Source organism: Arachis stenosperma, chromosome 10 (genome assembly GCF_014773155.1).
Source record: "Arachis stenosperma cultivar V10309 chromosome 10, arast.V10309.gnm1.PFL2, whole genome shotgun sequence".
NCBI classification, from domain to species: domain Eukaryota; kingdom Viridiplantae; phylum Streptophyta; class Magnoliopsida; order Fabales; family Fabaceae; genus Arachis; species Arachis stenosperma.
In genome coordinates, this window is record NC_080386.1 from 109269792 (window position 1) to 109289798 (window position 20007).

General features: G+C 32.7%; 1 long non-coding RNA gene across 1 annotated transcript; it reads left to right on the forward strand.

The window, feature by feature from the left end:
• Window positions 1–8187: 8187 nt before the first annotated feature.
• Window positions 8188–10295, forward strand: LOC130955192 (uncharacterized). Its single transcript, XR_009076636.1, has 4 exons — window positions 8188–8353; window positions 8444–8498; window positions 8586–8742; window positions 10199–10295. It is a non-coding gene; the product is annotated as an uncharacterized LOC130955192 (long non-coding RNA).
• The last annotated feature ends 9712 nt before the right edge of the window (window positions 10296–20007 follow it).

Below are 20007 nucleotides of genomic sequence, written 5' to 3' on the forward strand. Positions count from 1 at the left end.
CAACATACTTGAAATGTTGAATCAAATCATTAATTGATAGCAAGTATTTTGAAAATGGAAAGAAATTGATTTTGAAAAAGATTTGATTGAAAGATGATTTGAAAAGATATGATTTTGAAAATTTTGAAACTTGAAAAAAAATTTGAATTAGAAACAGAATATCCCTCTTGTGCCATCCTGGCGTTAAACGCCCAGAATGGTGCACATTCTGGCGTTTAACGCCCAAAGCACTACCCTTTTGGGTGTTAAACGCCCAGCCAGGCACCCTGGCTGGCGTTTAAACGCTAGTTTGCCTTCTTCACTGGGCGTTTTGAACGCCCAGCTTTTTCTGTATAATTCCTCTGCTGTATGTTCTGAATCTTCAATTCTCTGTATTATTGACTTGAAAAGACACAAATTAAAAATATTTTTGGATTTTTAATAATGAGGAATAATCAAAATACAACTAAAATCAAATAAACAATGCATGCAAGACACCAAACTTAGCAGTTTGTATACTACTGACACTAACAAAATGAGAATGCACATGAGAAACACAAAACACTCAAGTCAAGAGAATTTAAAGATCAGAGCAATGAAATCATCAAGAACATCTTGAAGATTAATGAAGACACATGCATGAATTCGAAAAAATGCAAGAAGAACAGAAACATGCAATTGACACCAAACTTAAAATGAGACACTAGACTCAACAAGAAACATACAATATTTTTTTGGTTTTTATGATTTTGTAAATTTTTTTGGATTTTTCGAAAATTAAGTGGAAGAAGAAAATAAAGATATCAAAATTCTTAATGAGAATTCCAGGAATCATGCAATGTTAGTCTAAAGCTTCAGTCTAAAGAAATTAGACATGGCTAGCCAAGCTTTAGCAGGACATTGCATTCAAGAGCTAAATTGATGAGAATCAATCAGCTTTGGTGATGATAAGAACATCACCTTGAAACACTAGAATTCATTCTTAAGAACTCTGAAGAAAAATACCTAATCTAAGTAACAAGATGAACCGTCAGTTGTCCATACTCGAAACAATCCTCGGCAACAGCGCCAAAAACTTGGTGCACGAAATTGTGATCACTACTTTTCACAACTCAAATAATCCCTAGTAATGGCCCCAAAGACTTGGTGCTCAATACCATGGCATAAACACAACTTCGCACAACTAACCAGCAAGTGCACTGGGTCGTCCAAGTAATAAACCTTACGCGAGTAAGGGTCGATCCCACGGAGATTGTTGGTATGAAGCAAGCTATGGTCATCTTGTAAATCTCAGTCAGGCAGACTCAAATGGTTATGAATGATTTATGAATAACATAAAGAAAAGGATAGAGATACTTATGCAATTCATTGGTGAGAACTTCAGATAAGCGAATGGAGATGCTTTGTCCCTTCCGTCTCTGCTTTCCTACTGTCTTCATCCATCCTTCTTACTCTTTCCATGGCAAGCTGTATGTTGGGCATCACCGTTGTCATCACCGTTGTCAATGGCTACAGTCCCGTCCTCTCAGTGGAAATGTTCAACGCACCCTGTCACGGCACGGCTATCCAGCTGTCGGTTCTCGATCATGTCGGAATAGAATCTAGTGATTCTTTTGCTTCTGTCACTAACACCCCACAATCGCGAGTTTGAAGCTCGTCACAGTCATTCAATCATTGAATCCTACTCAGAATACCACATACAAGGTTTAGACCTTCTGGATTCTCTTGAATGCCGCCATCAATTCTAGCTTATACCACGAAGATTCCGATTAAAGAATCCAAGAGATAAATATTCAAGCCTTGTTTGCTTGTAGAACGGGAGTGGTTGTCAGGCACGCGTTCATAAGTGAGAATGATGATGAGCATCACATAATCATCACATTCATCAAGTTCTTGAGTGCGAATGAATATCTTGGAATAAGAACAAGCTGAATTGAATAGAAGAACAATAGTAATTGCATTAATACTTGAGGTACAGCAGAGCTCCACACCTTAATCTATGGTGTGTAGAAACTCCACCGTTGAAAATACATAAAAACAAGGTCTAGGCATGGCCGTGAGGCCAGCCCCCAGATCTAAGATAGCATAAAACTCGAAGATAGCTACCAAGATATCAAATACAATAGAAAAAGGTCCTATTTATAGGGAACTAGTAGCTTAAGAATTACAAAGGTGAGTAAATGACATAAAAATCCACTTCTGGGCCCACTTGGTGTGTGCTTGGGCTGAGCATTGAAGCATTTTCGTGTAGAGACTCTTCTTGGAGTTAAACGCCAGCTTTTGTGCCAGTTTGGGCGTTTAACTCCCATTCTTGTGCCAGTTCCGGCGTTTAACGCCGGGCATTCTTGAGCTGATTTGGAACGCCGGTTTGGGCCATCAAATCTCGGACAAAGTATGGACTATTATACATTGTTGGAAAGCCCAGGATGTCTACTTTCCAACGCCGTTGAGAGCGCGCTAATTGGGCTTCTGTAGCTCCAGAAAATTCACTTCGAGTGCAGGGAGGTCAGAATCCAACAGCATCTGCAGTCCTTTTCAGTCTCTGAATCAGATTTTTGCTCAGGTCCCTCAATTTCAGCCAGAAAATACCTGAAATCACAGAAAAACACACAAACTCATAGTAAAGTCCAGAAAAGTGAATTTTAGCTAAAAACTAATAAAAATATATTAAAAACTAACTAAATCTACTAAAAACATACTAAAAACAATGCAAAAAAGCGTACAAATTATCCGCTCATCAATATCCGTCAAAATCATTAACAATTAAGGCAGCAACCTCAGAAACCAAAGGCAAATTATATCTCCTTCTATCTTTTCCTCTTTTTCCTATGAGTCAAAGGCAAACAGAAGTTGTAGTGTTGGTTGCAAATGCATCACGGGCAAGTCGGAAAGACTTTGCAAGCACATTATGGTTGTCCAACATAGTCTTGATAATAGAAACAATATCCGTGTGAAACTTGTTCAATTGATCCCTTAAGCTAAAAATAACAGCCAAAAAGTAGGTTAATATGATTGTTTATTGGAATTTTTTTATACATAGAAGTTGCTCTATTCAAGCATTTAATCAAATTGTATGGAAATTACCTTACAACAGCAATTCTATTTTGTATCTCATTTTTAGTATCATATATATATAATTGTACAAATTTTGCTATTCCTCTTTTCTGGTGGAAGCAAGCTCCCCATCAAATGATAGTTTTGGCCGTGCAATGAAGGTTAGGGGCCTACGACTTTGATGAATCGACCTTTCTATCTTGCCTCCAAATGATGTGAAAACAAACATGCTATTGTAGCTCCTACTATTCGATCGAAAATATTTTGCTTTTTTATTACTATCAAAGAAATTCTTCCTTAATGACTCATGAGGTTCTTACATCATAGGAAGTTGAACTTGACGTTGTCGACAGCATAAGGTGAACTTTGGAAATTTAAGATTGTAATATTTTTTCATGTGATCTTCATACCAGAATAGAGCTTTGCAGTATTGGCATGTAAAGTTGGGATATCCAATATCCCAAAAAACTGCTAAAAAGAAAAATTAATTAGTTAGTGCTTGATAAAAAAAACCCAATTTTTAAAAAAAATATATAGTAGTAAAAAAATTAAGAAATAAAAAACTGTTATCTATCATTATTCAATTGAAAATGAAGCACTAATTAAAATAAATAAGCATGCGTTAAAAGTACACTGATAATAATTATAAAAAATTTTAGTTACAAATATTCAAATTATAGAATGTACATATGTTAAGACTATTCGAATTGCACTTTTTGGCCTAAGTATTCTTGTATATGTTAATTTATATATTACATAATCAATCTCTAAGTAATACAAAAGTTATTAAAATTCACTATATGGTGTAAATAATTTATCTTTTCAAGCATCACGCAGATCTGAATCCTTTATTCGTTAATTATATATAGTCAGGAATAATTATTTTAGTTACATTGTAACTGCAACGACTTATGAAGTATATCTATTGAAATGTATACTCATTCAAATATATATGTATTATTATATGCTATTATATTGAAAATTATATCTATTAAACTACTTAGTAGAAAGTTCTATCGAACTAAATCATGCACATCGTTGAATGACAAGTTAAGGCCACTCTATTATTATATATAAAAATAAACTAAGTTCATAATTTGAAGTTAAATGGTTATACTGACACAATTTATGTTATTAAAGCTTCAAAATTAGATTCACAAGTCTTTCATGATAGATAGCATAAGAACCAAAAGAATGCTGATGATAGAATTTATTTGTTAAGCACAAACCTGAAGTGGAAACATTGGGGGTGGTACTGTTCAATATTTCACCCAGTATTATCATCGACTGTTGCTGGCCAGTTGTCGGTTGGAGCTCTGCTAAATGCAAAAGATTGAATCAGTTATGATATGATGAATACAAATTTTGCTTACTGACATGAAAATGTTTCGAAATACATCCTTTGAGTCTGTTACCTGGAGGAGATTTTGTAGCGTCCTATTGTTCACTTAAAGTGGAATTGATGTTTGTGTTTCTTGCACAATCATATGCATCATGTGTGCTGAGTTGATGTGGATGGTTAAAATGGTCTGCAAAAATAAATTTTTCGTTTATGTTGAGGGTTTAAATGCATTTGACTTTCCATTCAACATTGCGTCAAACACTATGCCTTAACAAACTGGTATATATTATCATAGATGAAGAAGTAAACTTTCTTAAAAAAATAGGAACTAAATGTAACCAACATTAGCCAATGCTTGATAAAAAAAAAGAATATATTATTAAAAACTAAAAAATATATCAGTAACCCGAAAATTAGAGAAACTCTTCTCTATTATTATTCAACTGAAAATGAAGCACTAACTAAAATAAATAAGCATGCGTTAAGAGTTCGATAATAATAATTATAAAATAGAGAAGAGTTTCTCTGTTAAGAGTATTAGAACTACACTTTTTGACCTATGTATTCATGATGTATAACAGTTTTTCTACTCTTTAATTGTTAAGTTGTCTACCAATTGTTAAAATTTTTTTCAAGTGATTATAAATTTGGAACATGTATTCATGAGGTACATTCAAATATGTCATTATTATAACTATCTTTTTTATTTTGTTTAACATTGATGATGTCTTTCATTCTCATTCGTTAACTTCTCTTTGGTTATTAGCAAACTAACAAAACCACATGAGAGGATAAGATGGGTGTAGCTATCTTGTTTTTCGGGTACTTGGTTTATTACAAAGTTGAGATTAAGTTGAATACATTTTTATGGTCATTTCTTAATGACAAGTTCATTTTAACTTGAAATAGTAGAAATTTTTCATAGTAATTATTTCTCAGAATAATAAATTAAATATTACATGCTTCATAAAAAAATAAAATTATTATATAATATATAATAATTTTAAATACTACAATTGTTAACTTTTGTTAAAAAAAAGTAGGGGAGCCAATTCCTATGCTTTTCCCCTGGATCCGTCCTTTGAAATCAATTTGAAAATCTTAAATTAAATTTTCCGTTTGACACTAAATATAAATTCAAGACATTAGTGATGAGCATAAGCAATGTAAAAATAAGTCTGTCAACATGTCCATTAACATGACCTATTTTGGACAATGTTTCTAATTATCAGAAAGCATCACTTTTCCTTCAGAACCAATTAATCCTCTAACTCAAGAGGTGGTGGTTAGACAATTATATATCATGAAGGGTTGGTTTTGTGATTCACTTTAATTGAATCTTTGGAAGTGGTGTCTCAAAACTTGCTTCTTGTACGTACATTTCATCTTGTGCAATATTTATTTATCTCTTATGACTTAAGAAACTATTGAGAAGAGTTAGGTGATTGTATATCTCTATAGCGAATGCTTTACTTGGTAATTCATGAGTTGCTATGAAACACTGATAACAAAAGAAAAAAGATTTTTCGTGATGCATTCTGATACATCTAGTTTGTTTCTTTACTTATAAGCAAAGAAGATAATTGCTGCCATATTGAACTACTTTACTCGTATAAATATGCATATTCGAAGAATTCATCATTTTGCATTCATGGTTCCAATATATACGAAAATAAATAAAGAGCTAATTCAGATATATTATATTGTTAACAGCTATGGAAATGCAAATTCTGTAGTTCTCGAAGGTACTTCGGTTGTCTTTTATATGGATGTTGCTGGCTTGAATCCAAATGACTTCTATAGTTGATATACTCTTATAGTGCAAGGTACATTTTTCCATTTATTGGCATTGGTAAATTTCTTATTATGATGCAATTTTTGTATTTTTTGTTGGAAGTTGACTTATTTTGATTTGATATTTTGTTTAGGTGCCAAAAATGTCATTAGTGCTGGCAGAGAATGTAAAGTGAAATGCTTGATTTATAATAGCTCTGCGGATGTAGTCTTTGATGGTTTCCATGATATACATAATGGAGATGAATCATTGCCATATCCATGGAAAGTATGGCTTTCTTGAGAGAGCTTCTCAATTTATATTTTAATGAAAAAAATGTTAAATGTTTCCCATTTACAAACAAATGAGTGTTAATAGGAGGATGTGAATTGCATATTGAAAAGGTATTAAGTGACTTTAAAGATCAAGCAAAGGCATTGATCCTCAGTGCCAATGACATTGATGGCTTATTGACATGTGCTCTTTGTCCGTGTAATGTTTTTAGACTTGGTGACGTGGAATTTGTGCCATTTATTCTAGAGTAGGCAAGATTTGGATTTGCAAAGGTGTTTTACTTCTTTCACCAATTTGTCTTAGTTATTTGTTAAACTTTACGGAAGATAGTTTGAAATGTGTAGAACAAAATTTTCTCACTAGTAATAATAAGCTTTACAAAAATACTTTTTCCATCTTTTTATTGAGTGTGAACTTTGAAATGAATATCCTATGTCACTTTTGCGCAACACATGAAAATTGATAATTAGTTTAACAAATATTCCCCTTTTTCCATATTTTCTCCTTGCAAGTCTGTCCAAATGGACCAGATTAACATTCATGGAACATCTTGGATCTCATGAATATAATTAGTTTTTGTGAAAAGTTTTGAATAAAAACATAAGCCTTTCACCGTTATAACTAACTAACGTATACTGTTAGAATTTATCCGCTTATAAAAGAAGTCCAGTTACTATTAAACTAAGGGTTAAGTGTTATAAAAGATGGAGGGAGATTAGTTCAGCTATATTAGAAGCGATAAACTCAAGGTGTAAAGTGCATATATACATATTGTGAAAATGTAATCATATAAAGGAATACATCTGTCATTATGTCTTGTTTGCTAGTAATCGCAATATCTGAAACTAATTTAACAACTTCTCCAAAGACATAAGTTGTGAAAAACTCTAATTATTTCAGCTGTATTTCATTTTTACTTTGTCACATAAAGCAACATATCACCACAAAAATATTCTAGAGGGACAATATGGTCAATCTAAGTTGGATTAATTATTTTTTTGTATCACACTTTATATTTCTATCAGCCTACATAAAAGTAGAAGCTGCTAAGAAATGTATCTTCCTTGCTTGTCATGCAGTTTAATGAAATTGACATCTCCAGATAATCATGCGCCTTTTAAAAAAAATATTTTTTAACCCAACTTCATGTCAAAATTGAAGCATAAACTCAGTGACTTCAAGTTGAAATGTTGACCGGTTCATTTTAGGAGAGTATAACAATATTAGTCCATATTAGTTCATAGCAACCAAAGTAATAAAATACATGATATTATAGTAGATATGGGCTAACAAAGAGACATTAACATGCACCGCATAATAAGCTTTAATATACACCTTCTACAATTAATAAGGATGCATAAATTGGGGATTAATGACTAATGACATATTTGAAACATAAGATACCAAAGATGCACCATCCTTAGGCCCAAAACTAAGTTCATTACAAACAACAGAGGTAACATAGTGAATTTATAACATGTGGCTTGTAAAACCCGATTAATTAATAACTAATTAATCCATAAATTAGAAATTTTTTTGGAGAATTAAAAATGCAATTTTTATGACTTAATATGACAGATAAAATTAAAACGAGAATTTTGATACCAATTTTAAGAAAATCGGCCCAAGATTGAATCGAACGCGCCAAACCGGGCCAACCAGACCCATATTGGACCCTTGGCCCAACCAAGATCAACCTAAAATCCTAAAACAGCACTCTCTCTCCTCCCTTAAACCCCAAACACGCTGAAATGCAAGGAAAATAGGGGAAGAACAATCTTACAAAGTTCTAACTCTCACTTGATCTTCAAACCACTATAATTTTTTACCCGGAGCTCCAATTTCTGCATCGTTTGCGGCCACGCGTTCACCGCGAAGAGCTCTATAAAACCCACTACTTTGTTCTTGAGGTAAGCCACGATTTTAGTTCAATTTTCTCAGCCCTTAAATTCGAATTTTGAGTAAAAAGTATTGAGATTTTGGGCTCTTTGATGTTATAGGATCCAACTAGCTTGAAGGAGAGGCTTAATATTATCTCCTTCATCTTTGGGTATGGTAAGATTCTTAACCCTAGTGAAATTTATTGGTTTATGATATTTGGATATTGAGTTATTGTGTTTGGATGTGATAATTGTGGCTTAGGTAGTGTGTATGTGAATATTGAAGCTTGATTGAGGTCTTGGAGAGCTTAGAATAAACTTTTGTGTGCTAAAAATCTGTTCTTGGAGGTGTTGAAGCTTTGAGAGCTTGTGGAAAAGTGATTTGGAGGTGTTCCAGGTTAGGCGGGAAAGCGGCTAAGGTATGGTTTCGGTTTTTCATATCTAAAATATAATGTGGTGTGAAAACTTAGGCTAGAGGCCCATAAGATAGGATTTTGACTATTGATGTTGTTGATTGGTTGAGATGAATTGTTTGTTCTGTATGTGATTAGTGGATTTTTGATGTTGTGATGGTATGATGTATGAGGAATATGCATGTTTTGATATATGTTTAATGACTGGTTGAGATTGAATTGTAGGTGAAATCATGTTGATGGGGAGGATGATATTGATTGTATGTATTAATGGTTGATGAGAAGGGTATTAATGGAAATTGGGATGAGGAAAGACATATGATATGATATTGTGTTTGAAATTGAGGTATTTGATTGAGAGTGGTTAAAATGGTGGGTTGATAGGTTGTGAATTTGATAAAAATGTTAACATATGAGTTGAGGAGGCTTGAGGTTGATTTTTGGTATGTTTTGGTTGGTTTTGAAAAGGGTTGAAATTGATTTGTTTTGAAAATGGAACCTTGTGGTTTTGTATGAAAATGTGGTTTTTGGGTCTACTTTGACGGGGTATAACTTGGTCTCCGGATCCCCGATTTGTATCAAACTTGTTTAGAAATAAAATTAGATCCAGTATGTTTATGCCGTTTAAAGAACGAACGAAAAATGATTTGAAACGAAGAAGTTATGACTGTCGAAAGATTGGAGTTTGAAATTGTAATTCTACAGCTTTTTAACTTAGTAAAATTTTTAGCAGATCGTACTTCCACGCGTACGCGTGTCCGACGCGCACGCGTCACTTTCAAATTTTCACTCCCCTACGCGTGCGCTTGGCCGACGCGTACCGTCGATGCACTGATTCAAGTGCCCATCCAACATTCCCAAGAGTTGCGTGGGTATTGTGCTGGAGCTACGCGAGGAGCACAAAGCGCATCCACACATACGCGTGGCTGACGCACAGGCATCACTTTACTTTTCTTCCATCCACGCGTGTGCATGGATGACGCGTACGTGTCACTATAACCTTTTTGTTTTCCACGCGTGCGCATGGGCGATGCACACGCATGACCCCGTTTTCACCCAAAAGTTGATTTTTGAGTTTTCAAAGCTAAATTTCAGACTTCTAAGCCTCCGTTCTCACCCCTTATGTCCTAAATCCTTGTGATATGTCTAGCAATAGGAAGGAGTTAGGAAATCTGGTAACTTGTGGATCAAGTAAGGGGAGAATTAATGATTAATGATGATAAAAAATGATCATATGAGATACGGAGGATGGTGGTGGAAGTGCTTTATATGCCATGAGATGAAGGGCTATAATTGTTGATAAATTGGTTGGTTATGGATTGTATTATGAGCTAAATGGCTTAGTTATTGCCGAATTATGGCTGAGCTATTATTGAATTATGGCTGAGTATGATTGCATATATGCTTATTGAATGAAATGTGAATGCTGCACTTTCACTATCCGAGGTACGAATTTTTCTAGGTGAAAGCAGTGGCTAGCCACCACGTGTTCCAGGTGGAGACTCGATACTCTACTGACCCTATGTCGTAAGTGTGGCCTGACACTGTGAAAGTTTCGGATGAGCTCGCCCTTGTGGATAAACACCAGTGTGAGTGTTGTGAATATGTATTGATGATTATGATTGAGTATAACTCGAGTTGGGGATGCACGACAGAAGGACAATCCAATGGTTAGCTATCAGGACTTGTCGGGTTGACTTTATAACCGAAAGATGAGACTCATCAGTCACTAAGACAAGCATACATCATATGCATTATATGTGAATTGTTTGGAATGTCTAATTGACTGCATAATACTTGTTAATTGTGTAAATGTTATATCTTCTTCCTATTTGTGCATTTTCTTGTTGATATAATTGTGTTTACAATATCAAACTACTGATGGCAGTTGGGAGGTTCGCAGGATTTGGAAAGGGAAATGTTAGTTAGACTGAAGATCTTTAGTCAGTTGCCATTTATGGTTTAGTCTATTTATAAACTTTGATTATCTATTGGAAGTGCTAGGATTCACTACAAGAAAAAACAATATTTGTAATAAAAAAATTGTTGCAAAAAATTGAAATTTTGAAACAAAAGGATTTTGTAAGAAAAAAAGGGCCGTTGTAGTATGTCCCGTTACAAAAAATTTTTGTAACAAAAAATGAAACTGTTACAATTCAAAGTAATATTTTGTAACAAAATTTTCGAATACAAAAACCAAAAGTCGTTACAAAAGTGATAACAAAATTTGATCTTCAAAATATTTTTTGTGACAATATATTTTTTTCTATCATGAAATTTTGTTACAAAATGTAATTTGATTTTGTAACATTTTTTTTCTTTAGTTACAAAACACTATTTTTTTGTAATATTTTTTTAATACAAATTACACATACCAAATTATATTATTTTTTTACTTAATTAATATATTAACTAATTTACTCAGCAAGTCAACATTTATATAATATATAATAACATAAATAGTTTAAATATCTTTCATTTAACTAAGATTGTTTCATAAATCTTCAATATATAAACTTTAAAGTATAAAGTAACAAGACACATTGGAGAATCCTAATGAACTAGATAGATACATAGGACAAGAAAAACAAGAAATTATAAATCTTCAAAATATAAACTACATATTACAAACTCTATCATGTTCATATAGCTCCTTTCTCATGGAGAAGCTTCTAATAAGTGCCACATACCTGAAAAGACCACCAACTAAAAGATACTAGCTTAAGAAACAAGATTTATTTTTCCTTTAAAAATGCACAGGAAAAACAAAAAACTATACTCGTATTATTCAACAATGAATACAAACTCTAAAATTCTTACCATGTCCTTTCCCAACTCTTTTTCAGTTGAGCAACATACTCAACAATTCTTTTGATGGCTTCCACCTATCGATGTAACAATTAAAGAGTAGAGTTTAGACCTTGACAAAGCAATTGTTTAAAAAAATCTGCATAATTTCACACTATTAACCTAAATAATCATAATAATTATGATCATTTATACTAACTATTTCCAGATTATGATAGAATATTTTTACAGGAATCACTTGTCACTGTTTAACATAAGAAACAAGATATAAAAAACAAGATATAAAAAACCAAAACAAAAATTAAAAACAAGATATAACACTAATTATAACTTAGATTCTTTATTATAAGAGCACAGAAAAGGATAAATGCCTACCAATTTTCAAAAACATTGAAGCATTATGTATCAAGTTGTATAACCTTGGTGATTGTAGAATAAGTCTCTCAACATCTCTAATGTAATGTATAAAATGATGAGAGCAGTTTCTGAGATAGAAACCAACACTACAAAAAAAGGTTAAAATAGCAAAAAAGAACATGCAAAAAATAACAAAAATAGCCACTTCAAAAAGCTCACATGGAACTACAATCAAGAATTTTCACAGCAGAATAGAGAGGACAGTAACGATCAGAAAACATATAAGCATTCTACGAATAGATTCAGCTACTGAACGCCTTTGAGACACTGGCGCAGTAATGGCTTCTTCAAATTTAAGTGTCATAACTGCCTTTTCATATTCCTTCAATTTCATTGTTACATCAGGATCATTTGGATACATTTTCTTTACCTATTGAATATAAGCATATTACATCAAACACATTTAGATATTGACACAAAGTACATGCTAAAGAGAAATAGAAAGAAGATAATAAGATACTTTGAAGAAAAGTAAAAACAAAAAATAATAGAATGGCTCAAAAGATCTCTAGTATAGAATACAATTAAAGGAATTATAGAAACTAAAAATAACGCTCAAGGCCAAAGAACTGTAAGGCTCTTCAACCATATAAAAACTTCAGCAATCCCAAACACACCTTTTTTTTGGTTTCCTTTTGTTCATTATCAATGACATTATCTTATCTATCACATGTAAACTAAGATTCTCCACACATAAAAATATATATAGTTATACAAATCAGTTAATGACTTCAAACAAAATAGTTGAAGCATGCTTCAGATTTAGCACTTACCTAGTTAACAACATATCAAAGTTTTGCCAATATCAATAATCTGCTAAAATTTAAAACCATATTGCATTACCAACCAAAGGCATAAGCACATGCTTATCAAAGCATCAATATCCTCATCACAGAAACTATGCACCCATCCTTAATAAGAAATTCTAATCAAAATTCATAAATTTCAATAATCAAACATTATAATCAGTACATTTTAACAATTCATAGTATTTTTTCTTTGAAAATCTCTTTACAGGAATATTCACATTTTTTTACATGTATCTTATGCTATCAATTCAGCTACATAACTTGGATGCAGATGGCTTTAAAAGTATTTAACACAGCATAATTCTATATATAGATATATATATATATATATATATATATAATAAATTAGCATATCATTCCATCCATCAGATTAACCATCATCTAAGTCTGGTCTAGGACATGACTTAACATTTTTTTATATACATGAAAGGGGGTTTGGGTGATTGACACTAACAAGAACTTAGGAAGAACAAAATCAATCAATATTATAAAGTCTTAATCAACACACTAACAAGAACTCAGGAAGAACAAAATCAGAACCACTCACTAACAGGAAGAGAAGAAAAGTAAATTTCAAATTTACTTAATCAGAACTTCTAATAACCAAATCCCAAATTTCAGAATCTTAATCAGAAATTCCAAATTTCCAATAATCAGAACCCTAAATCCCTAATCATAAATTGCAATATTCAAATCCCTAATCAGAAATTCTAATAGCCAAATCCCTAATCAGAAATTCAAAACATACATATAACTTACCTGAACTGAACTAAACTTGAGCAGGGGCTAGAGAAGAGAAGAAGACCAGCGGCAGAAGCAACCGTTGTCGCTGTCGTCGTTCAGGCCTTGAGGGTCAGAGAAGCTCCGTCGCTGTTTGCAGTCGTCGTCATCGAGAGAGACGTCGTCACTGGGAGCCGAGAAGCAATGCACCACCATCGTGACTCTGAGGATAGGGAGCAATGACTGGCGCCATCATGGTGCTGTAGAGAGACAAAGAGAGCGCTGAGAGGGAAAAAATGCGACGGCTGGTGAGAGGCACAGAGAGGGATGCGCCGGAAAGACTGGCGGCGCCGTCGTCAGGGCCTGCGGGGAAGGGATGAGAGAAGACTGAGCTCTGAGGGTTGGACTGTGACAGGGTCAGGTAGAAGGCTTGTGAGGCACAGAGGGTCAGAGGCAGTGAGGCACTGAGGCTTGTGTATTGCGTGACCTGAATGCGTGGCCTAAGCTAGCATGAAAAGTTCACATAATAATGCTCACCGGGCCAGGTCGGGCGACCCGAGCTATGGCTCGGTCCTAGTTTCATGCCTCCTTTTGGTTTCATTATTTTTTTTCGGGTTGGTCACTGGCCACTTCGGATCCGGACCAATATGTCCCAAAATTCTTCGGATCTGGACCGAGTTTTCGAGTTAGATCGGAACGTGTACACCCCTACCTGAAATGAGGCCGTTTTGAGTTTTTTTTTAAAAACTATTTTTATTTTAAATTATTTTGGAGAGTATTAGGTTTTTATTTGAGAATTTTAATAAAATTATGGTATAGAATAAGTTTTTTTAATAAAATTAGGAGTAATCAAATTACTAAAGTTTTAAATTCTAAATAAGAAAATATCTAAATATTTATGAAATTTATATGAATTATAATTAATTTTAAACCCAAAATCTCATAACTTTGTTTTAATTACTGTTTGGTAAATAACATTTTGAAAATAAAACCATGAATAACTATAATAAATCACAATACAAATAATTTATTATTTATTTTCTAACAATCGGAGATTTTACCAGCTTAATGATGAGTGCTGGATTTTATACTTAAGGGAGTTTTTTAAAATTTTATTTAAATGGACAAGGACGGTAAATAGCAAAATAAAAAATAAAGGTGAGGGTTAGAATTAGGATTTTTATATTTTATATTTGTTTATTTTTAAATTTTAACTATTATTTATGTTTAATAATTAATTTTTTAATTTAAAAATTTAATTTTTAATCAACATTTAAGACTTAATTATTAGAAAAATTATATATTAATTTTATAAAAAAATATAAAATAATTTATACCATTTTTAAAAATAAATCATTTAATTTTTAATTTTTTATAAAAAATAATTAATTAACACAAATAATATTTTAAAAAATAAAATTTTTAAAATAAAATAAAATTATCTTAAAGATTTTAACATTTTCAAATAAAGTTTTTTTAGTTACAAAAATTCTTGTATTTTGTGACAAACAAATAATTTGTTACAAACAATATTGAATTTTGTGACAAATTAATTTTTTATTACAAAATAATTGAATTTTTTTGAAACAAATGGATATTTTGTTACAAAATATTTTAAACTTTTGTAACAACTTCATCTTTTGTTACAAAATATTTTAAAATCTTGCAACAAAACACTGATTCGTTACAAAAGCCAATATAATTTGTTACAAAAAAATCAAGTCGTTACAAATTTCAAAACGTTTTGTAACAAATTGTATTGTTGTTACAAAACATTATTATTATGTAACAATTACTAATTTTTGTTACAAAAAATATTTTTTTGTAACAATTTTAAATTTATTACAAAGTTTTTGTTACAAATATTTCATTTTCTTGTAGTGATTGCCTTCGTCTTTTTCAGGACATTACATGTTAGATATGTGGGTATTATTACCATATTGAGAACCTCCGGTTCTCACCCATGCGAATTTTGTGGTTTTCAGATGCAGGTTGTGAGGCTTCTCGCTGAGGCATGCTGGAGACTTCTGAATTAGCGAAGATCCTTAGTTCTCAGGACTTTATTTTGGTTTTATGTGCTTACTTAGATACTTATTATCTCCACTAAATAAATATATACTGTTTGACTCCTCTTAGAGGTTGTTTTGGAAAACAGGTTTTGGTAACTTGTCTTTTGGATTTCCCTTGGGTTTCTTACCCCTTTTTCTTCAAAGGCTCCTAGTTATAATTTTTTTTCACACTACTATACATACTAAATTTTATTTTAGAGGTCGTAATACCTTGCCACATCTGTTTTATGACATAAGCATAAGGCTCTGTGTGGCAGGGTGTTACATGGCTCCTTATAACCTTGCTGAAACCGAATGCACTCTGTGATTTTGACTTCACACTGGGTATAATGTCTCATAGTACTGATGCAGTGAGATAATCCTTACTCGATCTTCATATTCTACCTAGTGAACAGTTCTCTTTTGGTCACTCATGGGACTATATCGACAGATATGAAAGTGTGTAAAATGTGAATCATCTACACTATCGTTTTCAAAATATCTTTTCTTGATTTGTATTATATCCTCATCAATGAAGATGGTAGGAGTAAAGAAAGAACCAATGCCATTATACATAAACAACCTAGTCCATGTTGGGTCTTCCTCAGTCACATCAACATGCCAAATAGAAGTGTAGAACACTTCCTCGTCATGATCAGATAAAGCAAGGCAAAGCTTTTAGTTGAGAATCCTGAGCATGTAGCAATGGCCCAAATCTTCTCCAGGAACGAAAACCTACTGAAAATTGTTAGATAATATAGAAAAGCATATGATATATGATTATCTTCTTTCAACATCCTCAGGTGAGCATGTTTGCCAATAAATAGATCTATCAAGTGTAACATAGGTTGCATCTAATATTTGCACATATGATGGACATGTTATGACCATATCCCAATTTCTTCTAAAGCTTGTATATATGGTAAGTGCACACACACACACGCATGCACGCACGCACGCACGCACGCACACGTACCATTTTAGGTTTAAAAACATAAACATGGTCTTGAATAATTTTGGACCTTCTGCTAATAGGGTTCCAAGCTAGCAAGTAAGAGTTCCTTCCCATGGAAGAGTATCTTATACAGAAGATCCCGTTTTCAATGTCTATAATTTGGAACCAACCTTCATGTGTCAGCAAAAAAGGCAAGTGAAATGGAATAGTGTAACCACTCGAAGCATCCATCCTCATCACCTAATCAAGTGAGTTTAGCATAAAGGATGAATAACAAAAATGTAATATCAGTGAGTAGCCATGTTGCTTCCACATTTTACCAATGCTTGTGATAAATTCATGGCTGCTGAGTTTCGCTCTCTAGTAACGAGACGTGATTTGGGCATTCAATATAGTTGAAGAATCAACAAGGTGGAATATGTCTAGCTGAATCTCGCTAGGGAGATCTGGAAGGGGAATAAAAATGGGAGAAATATCACTCATTTCGTTTGAAACATGAGGATTGTAGAAATTTAATTTCTTGGACTGAAAAAGATATGAAAGTTGGGTATGAGGTATGTTCATATACTCTGAGGACTTCTCTTCATTTTAGAGTAGTATAGCATTAATAACACAACAATTGTTTCTCATGTGTATTTACCCAAATGAATTAAATGTAAACTGAACTAAATGTATACTGCTTATTCTTTTTTAGGTAATATTCAAAGTTGACAAATGAACCTGTTGTTACAACTAAAAGTGAGAATACCTTTAACTTCTGCTATTGTCAGGGGATTCAGAGTTTCTCGAGGCCAATTTTGTGAGCCTTTGAATCCCTTAAAAACCTTGTAATTCTCAATTAGTAAGCAGTGCTTTGGCATGTTGTGAAAAGCCAATGACTGCCCACACTCATCTCGAAGTCTACAATGGCAAAATGCATGGAGAGTTGACAAAGGTGACTCGTGTGGAATGGTAGAAAGATCATATGAAGAATTTTCAAGGCCTTTTTATGATATAATAAAGGCAAGTGTCAAAAGGAGCTACAAATCAAGTGAAACATATTCTTGGTGAAGATTGACCATTAATGCTGACATGATTGCTAAATCAAATTTAGCTGAGTGCGTGTATTTTCTATTCTATCCTTATCCTTTATTTGTTTAAATCATAATGAGTTCTAGTTTACAAAGAGTTAATTGTGATTTTCACAATCATTTCCTCCTGCCATGTCCTTCCTTTAACATAAAATGGATAGCCCTCCATTAGTTATACAATGTCTAACTTGCATATTAAATGGTTAAGGAGACTTATTTGAAATGAAAACATATTATGAGTTTAATTTTCAGAATCTGGTTGCAGGATATCTACATCATTATCTCTGTAATAACATTGATATAAATGTAGCAAACTAAATGGATACAATATGCCTGGCTGTTAGCTCTTCTTCCCATTCCAATATATTTGAATTGAGTTCCCTTAGTATTTGATTGAACCCTCGCCATATAATGTTCAGGTATGCTACTTGTGCAAGGTCAAAAATCATAACTAACAACTATACTATAATTAACATGAAACTTAATTGAAGTAGCCTAATTTGAAACTACACTTTTGTTACTTGGAAATTGGTTTAAGGACATACTTATCAGATCCAATAGAGCCACAAAATAAAGTTATTATACGAATTATAAAATCTTTGGGTAACACGGATCATTGGACCAATTCACTTAGCTGAGGTACTCTAATCACCAACAAATTTTATAGGTTTTCACCACAATAGATGTTACTCCATTAAATTATAGACCACAGACTTACTGATATACTTGAGGTGGCTGAAATTATGCTACACTGCGTTCGTTATTATAATAAGAATGTTGCATAGTCTTTTTTCTTTATCCCTAGAAGAAAATATGCCATATCATAAATCTATAATTTACGAACCATGGTGGAGTTTGTAGAAAGTTAATATAAATTTATGTAATTGAAATATAATTACTTATATAATTATGATGCAACTAACTTATGCATTTATCATAATAAAGTGTATCTGTCGGCCAAGTTATCAACTTAGTGTTAAATTTTGGTTGTTTTTCTACAAATGCATGTCCAAAGTTAGACTTCATTATGATATGGCATTTGTAAACCACAATTGAAGGGTTTTCTTTAATGCTTTTCAATAAGTGCAAGAAGTTTTGGCTGAGAATAATGAGCAGGGGCCGGTGGAAACAAAATTTTGGACATTGTTCCCAGGTTATTGTTTAAAATTCTGATCTTATGAAGACTTATTTTTTATTAATTGCTAAAACACTTGCTAAAACATTTGGTAACATACTTGATTGGGTTGGTTTGCATAATTAACTGTATTGTTTACTCAATTTCATATTCATAGATGTAAAGCATTAAAGTGAAAAGTGTAATCACACTTTGAGCAGTGCATTATTAATCACACCTTGATCTCAGAAGATAAGCATTTTTCAAATAATTGATAGATTAGGTAGTTTCATTAAATAAAAATTTTCTTCTATCCACAACTTGGTCTATATTCAAATTCAAGAACAACAACATCATTCATTGCAATCTAATATTTTAAATTCAACAACAACATAGAACGGAAGAAGAGGAGGAGATTTGAAATCATTTGTGGAGAAGCACGTCCATGAGCAGGCGTGGTGGAGATGATGTTGGAGAAGACAGAGTCGTTGTCGTCACTGCTCTTCACCATTGTTGTTGCTCCTCGCGTGCTCGCCGCTGTTCTACAGTTATCGCCGTCTGTGTTTGTTTCTTCTTCTATTTTTGCTTCTATTTCTTCATTTTTTGCTTCTAATGAAGAAGAAGAAGAGATGATGTGATGGAGAAGAAGAAAAAGAAGAAAAGAAGGGTATTTTGATTCGAAGGATGATTTTAAAACTACTTTAAACCTTAGGAACGATTTTGTATGAAAAAAAGGTTGGGGACAAAAAACATTTTCGACTTATATCTTAAGGATCAAAATCGTACTTAACCCTTATTATTTTATCATTCATCTATCATGTTTATTAATAATAAAAAATAAAAACAAAAACGAATTAAATTTTTTATTAATCGTAATAAATATTTTGGCAATCCTAATCAATTAAAATTTTATCCTTAATCCGTTACATCCGTAAACATTGGTGAAATTATGTTTCTTGGTAATTCAATCGATTGGAATTGATACACATTCGATTGAATTTTTCAAGGCATGCGAGTTTTTTCTTATTCAATCGATTGTTCGTGTTACCCAATCGATTGAAGTCTTCAAAGCAATATGAGATCTTCAAAACAATTTAACACAACTAATCGATTGAATGGTGAGACTTTGTATTGTTTTGAAGACTTTAATTGATTGAGTAACATGAACTTTAGTGGTTTATTCGAACAAGAAGATGGATTCGATCTGCGGCCAGTTTTCCAAGATCGCTTCATACATATCGAGAGTCTTGAACATCTTTTCCGGTGTTTTCTTGCACTTTGCAACCATTTCAGGAAATCCAAACAACATCATGGTGGCTGGAGCCGTCTC